We start from the raw sequence: 8,781 nt of genomic DNA, 5'->3' as shown, positions 1-8,781 counted from the left end.
ATTGGAAGAGTATCAGCACTCAAGTGATTTAGCCTGTGTCCTCCCTGCAAAGTGGGCAGGTTAACTCAGCAGTGAAGACATACTATCAGTGTCACCGAAGCAATTTGTAAAGGGCCTGATTCAACCACCATTGAAATCAATGGAAAGACTAATTCCCTTCAGTGAAGATGGATCAGGCTCATAACCAGGATCATATTGAATTTTAACAGAGATATTGATATTAAACTTTTGGGGGCCAAATTCAGCGCTGGTATAAACAGACACATTGCTAACTGAAATCAATGAGAATTGCTTCTGTTTTTGCCAGCCTGAATTCAGCGCTGTCTCTCTTCCCTAAAAGAGTGAGAAAGAGAGAGGGAGAAAGGCATTCCCTTTGCAAGGAGAATGAACATGTCTTATTACATGACGTGTGCAATCTGGCTAGAATTCTTGACCACACTCACCTGTCTGTCTTTCTTTTCTTGGATAAACTAAACTTCAGTTTAAAGTGGCTGTTTGGGGATTGACATTTTATGTTTTCTCTCTCATTCTGTCAGTGAAACGTCTATTCCAAATGCTGCCCATAAAAACCTGGCTCATTTAATGATTTTTTTGGCATTATGTTAGTTTGTCTAAAGAACATTCCACAAGTTAAATGGTCAGAAAGAGTTCAGTACCCAACTACCAGTTATTTTGGTGTCTAAGTGGGAGCTGAATTATTCAGAAAATCTGGCCCACAGTGGTTGTCACAGTTCCTGAGCTCTGACATCTCCTGATCTCTTTGATGGCTTGAAGCCCCTCAGTTATTGGGCCTCAAGCCATCACCTTCTTCTTGGAGTGGAGTCACGTGGTTCTTCCACTCTCAGATTGGGCCTTGGGCTGCAGGCCCCAGGTGCTAACAGTTGTTACCTCAGCTGGCCTGATTTATCTTCAGCACCTGCAATTCTGTTCCCTCCAGAAGCAATGATAATGGTAACCAGTAACCAAACAGCCTTTTTGAAGCAAATTATTATTTATTTCGAACAAAATATTTAAGAAAAACAGATCTTCAGAAAAATCAAGCAGTCTGTCTGCATATCTGCCTTTCCCTACGGCTTACCATTCCCTGGATCTGGGGAAAGATCCAACTCTTTTAAATGCCTGCACAGAGCCTCTCTCTGTGTCAGCCTATCTTCCTGACAGCTGCTGACAACTGACCCCTCTTGTTCTCCTGAGAAAGAAGAGCTTTTTGACTTTTCTTTTGATCTCCAGGCTCCCAGCTTTGGTAAAACAAAGCTTGCAATTTGTTAAAAACATGATCCTTGAAGCTAACAGTCTGCCCCATTGTCTTTCAAGTGTGTGCCTGGACATTCTTATCTGGGGATCCATTGTGTTGTCTTCCTGCACAGACCTCAGTGAAATCGAGCAATATAAGCATATAATAAACGTTCCACTACTCTCAGTGTAAGTTATACAATTTATCACAATAACTAAGGGCATGTCTACACTACAAAATTAAGTTGACCAATATTAGGTTGACTTACAGTCAATGCAGTAATTTCTGCAATGGCTGACGTCCACACTACCCTCCTTCTGTCGGTGGTGTGTGTTTTCACCAGGAGCGCTTCCACCTACTGAAGAGGGGCAGTGTTGGGGACTAAAAGCCAAGGTTTCAGCTCCACGCAGCTCCCCACTGGGAGCTCAACTGCTTCTGGGCTTCTTGCCTCTGGTGGGGAGATCCGTGCCTGGAGTCCAGTCGGCTGCTGTGCTCCCGGCAGGGATTGGGGAGCTGGGAACCTGTGGGGGCTGTAGGGCTCCTAGTGGGGAGCCGGGGCAGCAGCCCAGCTTGGATTGGAGACCATGCAGCAATGCGGCTTGGGAGCTGGGAGCTGACTTTCTTGTCAATTTCATGGCTCCACCAACAGCCAATGTAAGAGAGACAAGATCCAATGTAAGGAGCACAGTGTCTACACAGACACTATGTTGCCCTAACTATACCGACCTACGCCCTACACCTCTCGTGGAGGTGGAGTTATTATGTCAGTGTAGTAGGGCACTTACATCGGTGGGAGCAAGGCTGTAATGTAGACACTGACATAGTTAGGTCGATATAAACTGCCTTATGTCGACCTAACTGTACTGTAGACCAAGCCTAAGTTGCATATCAGTATTCTTCGGTTATGATGATTTTCTTAGGTTATTATGATCTGTCACACTAGCTACTGGGGAAAGGACTAATTCTCTTCTACCTCTCTCACTTGTGAAAAGATCAATGTTTGTTATATGATGTAAAAAACAGGGATGTATTTTAAAAAAGGAGAATGAAGAAACCTTTGTCTCTTGCAAAGTGATTCTGGAGATTATCAGCATTTTACATGATATTTATATGGTACCTTCCACATCAGGATTTCAGAGTGCCTAAACAAGAATTAAACACCTATATATAGATGAACATCATTTGTTGAAGAAGAGTCAACATGGTTTTAGTAAAGGGAAATCATACCTCACCAATCTACTAGAATTCTTTGAGGGGGTCAACAAGCATGTGGACCAAGGGGATCCAGTGGCTATAGTATACTTAGATTTTCAGAAAGCCTTTGACAAGGTTCCTCACCAAAGGCTCTTATGCAAAGTAAGCTGCCATGGGATAAGAGGGAAGGTGCTCTCATGGATTAGTAACTAGTTAAAAGATAGGAAACAAAGGGTAGGTATAAATGGTCAGTTTTCAGAATGGAGAGAGGTAAATAGTGGTATCCCCCAGGGGTCTGTTCTGGGACCAGTTTTATTCAACATATTCATAAATTATCTGGAAAAAAATGGGTAAATGTTGAGGTGGCAAAATTTGCAGATGAAACAAAATTACTAATGATAGTTAAAACCCAGACAGCTACAAAAGGATCTCTCAAAACTGGGAGACTGGGAAACAAAATAGCAGATGAAATTTAATGTTGATAAATGCAAAGTAATGCACATTGGAAACCATAATCCCAATATACATATAAAATGATGGGGTCTAAATTAGCTGTTAGCACTCAAGAAAGAGATCTTGTAGTCATTGTGGATAGTTCTCTGAAAAAATCCACTCAATATGCAGCGGCAGTCAAAAAAGTGAACAGAATGCTGGGAATAATTAAGAAAGGGATAGATAATAGGACAGAAAATATCATGTTGCCTCTATATAAATCCATGGTACTCCCACATCTTGAATACTGTGTGCAGATGTGGTTACCCCATCTCAAAAAAGATATATTGGAATTGGAAAAGGTTCAGAAAAGGGCAATAAAAATCATTAGGGCTATGGAACGATTTCCGTATGAGGAGAGATTAATAAAACTGGGACTTTTCAGCTTGGAAAAGAGATGGCTAAGGGGAGATATGATTGATGTCTATAAAATCATGACTGGTGTAGAGAAAGTAGATAAGGAACTGTTGTTTACTACTTCTCATAACACAAGAACCAGGGGTCATCAAATGAAATTAATTGGCTGCACGTTTAAAAGAAATAAAAGGAAATATTTCTTCACACAATGCACAGTCAACCTGTGGAACTCCTTGCTGGAGGATGTTGTGAAGGCCAAGACTATAACAGGGTTCAAAAAAGAACTAGATAAATTCATGGAGGATAGGTCCATCAATAGCTATTAGCCAGGATGGCAGGAATGGTGTCCCTAGCCTCTGTTTGCCAGAACCTGGGAATGAGCGACAGGGGATGGATCACTTGATGATTACCTGTTCTGTTCATTCCCTCTGGGGCACCTGGCATTGGCCACTGTCAGACGACAGGATACTGGGCTAGATGGACCTTTGGTCTGACCCAATAGGGCCGTTCTTATGTTCTTATATGCTATAGATTAATAGATTTTAAGGCCAGAAGGAACGTTCCTGCATAACACAAGTCATAGAATTTCACCAAGTGATTCCTGCTTCAAGCCCATTATTTCTGGTTGAGTAGAACAGTGGTGCCCAACCTAATTACACAGGAGGGCCACATAAATCTAAGCCAGACCTTGTGTGGGTCAAACAGATTCCACATATTTTAACAAGTTTTAAAATAATCTATACTGGTTTAGCTTTTAAGTTCAGCTTGTTTCATATGTATTTAGATACTGTATGTAATACTGTACATAGAAACAACCTATTTACACACTTGTGTAAACTAAAATTATGTCAACATGATGACAAAACACTAGTATATTGTATTGAAGCGGGCTGTGAGCCTTATGAAATGCTCTGGGCAGGAGGGCGTAGGTTGGGCACCCCTGAGCTATAGCATATCTTTTAGCAGGCACCCCATCTTGTCTTAAAGACTTTAAGGGACAGAGTCTCTTCCACACCCCTAGGTAAGATGTTTCAATGCTTAATTGCCCTCACTGTTAAAAATGTGTACCTTACTTCTAGTCTGAATTTGTCTAGTTTCAGCTTTCAGCCATTGGATCTTACTAAGCCTTTGTCTGAGAGATTAAAGAGCCCTTTACTATCAGAAATCTTCTCCCAGTGTTGATATTTATAGACTGTGATCAAGAAGTCAAGCTTCCTGCAGTGACTCAAGAGAGTGGGCACCAATGTCAGGGCAGACTGCTAAGAACTGGGGTATCAACCCCAAATTGTATGTGAGTTCTGTATTTAGATTTCACCAGCCAATTATCAAGTGTAAATTCCACGGGCATTATAACAGCCTTAACCTGGAATCACAGACAGCCCCCTTGGACATGTTAATCTATCTTGTCCCTAGGTAAGCCTGCCTTTGTGATAGATGGTCCCTTATACCATGAATCACAGCAGCATTCAGCTTCCAGTCCCAAAGGACCAGTCACTTACTCCAGGTCAATTGCACTTTAGATCTCAAACAAAAGACAATGCTTGCATCCAATCCTACAATAAACTATTTAAAGATTTATTAAATAGGAAAAGGAGGTAAGAGGGTTATTTACAAGGTTAAAGCAGGTAAATTATACACAATCTTAAATCTCAAAAGATAATATATGCTTCTATAATAAGCAAGCAAGCTCTATTAGCTCTTTAGGGCTAATCCAGACTGGGGATCCCTTTCTTATGCCTAGAAAACTAGTCCCCAGAGTCCAAGCAGCAATGAGATCCAGTTCCTCCGTGTTAGTCATTTTTATTCCCTTCACCTCTTCTGCTTTGAGGTGCAAACTCAGCTGACGGGAGGAATTTGCTTGCAAGACTCATCTTAATGGGGAGCGGGAGTAAACAACAAAGTATTTTGTCTGCATTAATGTCCCACTCTAGTCTATCTAGTGTCATTGGGCCTTTCTTGCTGTGCAGGATATAACCCCTTCTGTTGGAGACCAGCATTTCACACTAGTTAATCTCTCTCTCCCGTCTGGTGATTTACACAACTTACAGAGGCTACAGTGCAAAGACTCAGTTATTATCTTACAATATGGAATACAGATGTTGTAAGTGAGATTAATGCATATAACAACTCACACGCATTCCATAAAGTCTAAAGACATAAACTCCTATAATTCTGCAACCTATTTTAACAATACTAACACACAGATGAGCCAGACTGATTTCAGCTATGTGTTTGTCAGTATTCAGTTGAGCCATGGGGACCTTGGCATGAGCTGGCACCTGGTCTGTCAGCATCACACAAATCACCTCTTAATCTTCCTTTTGATAAATTACATAAATTGAGCTTTTTAAGTCTCTCACTGTAAGGTGGGTTTTCTAGACCTCAAATAATTTTTCTAACTTTTTGCTGAGTCCTTCTGAATTTGTCCAAATCCTTTTAAAAGTGTGGACACCAGAACTGGACACAGTATTCCAGTAATGGCTTGCTAATATTATATACAGTCAAAGAATTTCTTTATCTATGTAATATATGAATATATTGTGATGGGTTAGATCACAAAAACCCCCTGGGAGCTGCCACCTGATGTGCCAAGACTACTTCTGCTCCTGCTTTCCTGCCCTGCCAGCTAGGGACTCCAGCACCCTGCCTGGTTTGAGCCAGACCTGCTAGCCTGCTGCAAACCCAGACCCAAGTCTGAACCAGCGTCCCCTACCAGCTGTAGGCTTGACTGAAAGCAGCTTACAGAAGTGTGCCTGTCTTTAACACTCAGATGCCCAACTCCCAATGGGGTCCAAACCCTAAATAAATCCGTTTTACCCTGTATAAAGCTTATAAATTGTTCGCCCTCTATAACACTGATAGAGAGATATGCACAGCTGTTTGCCACCCCACCGCAAGTATTAATACATACTCTGGGTTAATTAATAAGTAAAAAGTGATTTTATTAAGTACAGAAAGTAGGAATTAAGTGTTTCCAAGTAGTAACAGACAGAACAAAGTGAATAACCAAGCAAAATAAAATAAAATCCGCAAGTCTATGTCTAATAAAACTGAATACATACAAAACCTCACCAGTTCCAGTAGACTTCCTTTTACAGACTGATCTCCTTCTAGTCTGGGTCCAGCAATCACTCACACCCCCTGTGATTGTTGTCCTTTGTTCCAGTTTCTTTCTTGGAGGTGGAGAGGCTCTTTCTTTAGCCAGCTGAAGACCAAATAGAGGGATCTCCCACGGGCTTAAATAGACTTTCTCTTCTGGGCGGAGACCTCCTCCTTATCCCTTATCCTGATCCCTATCAGCCATAGATTTTTCACTGATGCCTTTAGCTGCCTGTAACAGTTTTCTGCATTTCATGAGTGCTAATTTATAGTCATTCCTATAAACTTCCTTCTTTTTCACTTTATTATACATTGAATTTTTATTGCTGCTTTTTGTGGATTCATAGAGTCTGGGGCTAGAAGGGTCCACTAGATTATTAAGTCTGATTTCTATTTCACAGGCAATTGCATTTCACTCCATTACTCCTGTATTGAGCCCAATAACTTGTGTTTGACTAAAACATAACTTCCAGAAAAATATACAGTTTTGATCTGAAGGCATTAACAGATGGAGAATCAACCACTTCCCTTAGCAGTTTGTTCCCATGTTTAATTACTCTTTGGATTCAAAATTTGTGACTTTTTTCTACTTTGAATTTGTCTGGCTTCAGCTTCCTTCCAGCCATTGGTTCTTGTTATGACTTTCTCTAGTAGTTTAAAGAGTCCTTTAATACCTAGGATTTTCTCCCCATGAAGATCCTTATACACTATAATCAAGTTAGTGCTCAATCTTTGTGATAAGATAAACAGATTGAGCTCTTTAAATCTTTCACTGTGAGGCATTTCCTCCATTGCTTGAATAATTTTTGCCTCTTTTCTGCACTCTCTCCAATATTTCAACACCCTTTTTAATATATGGACACCAGCTGCAGTACTGCAGTATCTGTCTCACGAATGCTGTAGACAAAGGTAAAATCACCTCCCTGCTCATACTAGCTGCTCCCCTGTTTATACAACCAATGATCACATTAACCCTTTTTGCTACAGTATCACACTGGGAGCTCACATTCAGTTGATTGTCCACTCTAACCCTTAAATCCCTTTCAGAGTCACTGCTTTCCAGGATACAATCTCCCATTCTGTAGGCATGGACTAGATTCCTTGTTCCTAGATGGATAATTTTGCATTTGGTTGTATTAAAATGTATTTAGTTTGAATGCAGCCAGGTTACCAAGCGATCCAAACTGCACTTTATGACTGCCCTATTCTCATCATTATTTACCACTCCACCAATCTTTTTGTCATCTGAAAATTTTATCTTCAGTGATTTTATATTTGCTTCCAGATCACTGATGAAAATGTTGAATAGCATTGGGCCTAGTGCCAGTCAGTGATGATTCCCCACTGACAACTGCTTTCTGAGAGCTGTCAGTTAGTCCATTCTTAATCCATTCAATATGTGCTCTGTTGACATTGTATAGTGCCAGTTTTAAAAATCAGAATGTTATGCAGTATTAGGTCAAATGCCTTACAAAAGTCTAAGTATGTAACATCTGCAGTTACCTTAATTAACCAAACTTGCAATCTCATCAGAGAATGAAATCAAGTTTGACAAGACTTACATTCCGTAAAACCATGTTCCCTGGCTTAATTATATTCCTATCCTTCTTTATCACCTGAATCCTATATCAGCTTTTCCATTATTTTGTCCAAGATTGATGTTAGGCTAACTGACCAGTAGTTACCTGGATCATCCTGGTTGCCCTTTTTGAAAATTGGCCCTTTCCTAAGTTCTGGCACAATGCATGGATTCCTGTGAATCTAAATTGTTTCTTATAATAGATACTGTCGTCTCAGATCCAAGGTTTTTGGTATGAATTCTTCAAAGCTGAATGATATTTTCCCCTCTGGGTTTAGACTACCATATAATTTTTTTCAGATATTATGTCTATCATAGTATGATCCTCACCAAAGTAGTACAACTGCTTTTGAAAGCTTATATTATGATTTTGTGAGTGCCAAGAAAAAAAATTAGGCTAACTGATTATATAAACTTCAGTGAAAACCAATCTTGTAAAGCAGTGTTGTTTTCATGTAAATAATATCTGCTTCTGTGCAAAGTGCATGCTTGCGTTTTTTCTCCCTTGTACATAAAGGAGCCTTACTCTTGTTTACCATATCATTATTCTTTAAAAACGAGAATGGTATGGTGTAGTGGTCTGAGACCACAGGACAGGAAACCTGGAATCTGTAGGTTTGAATCCTAGCTCTCGCACTAACTTCCTTTGTAACCTTAGGCAAGGCATTTAGCCCCAGATTTTTAAAGGTATTTAGGTGTTGCTGCTCTCAATGTTGCAACACCTGCGTTAGGAGCCTAAATCTCATTTTCAAAAGGGATTTAGGCACTTGGGAGTCTAAACCCCATCGTCTGTCAAAGGGATTTAGACTTAAATGACTAAATTCAT

The sequence above is a fragment of the Chelonia mydas genome, chromosome 5 (genome assembly GCF_015237465.2).
Source record: "Chelonia mydas isolate rCheMyd1 chromosome 5, rCheMyd1.pri.v2, whole genome shotgun sequence".
In the NCBI taxonomy this organism is placed as follows: Eukaryota; Metazoa; Chordata; order Testudines; family Cheloniidae; genus Chelonia; species Chelonia mydas.
The sequence above is the reverse complement of the archived record's forward strand: the minus strand, read 5'-3'. Positions refer to the sequence as shown.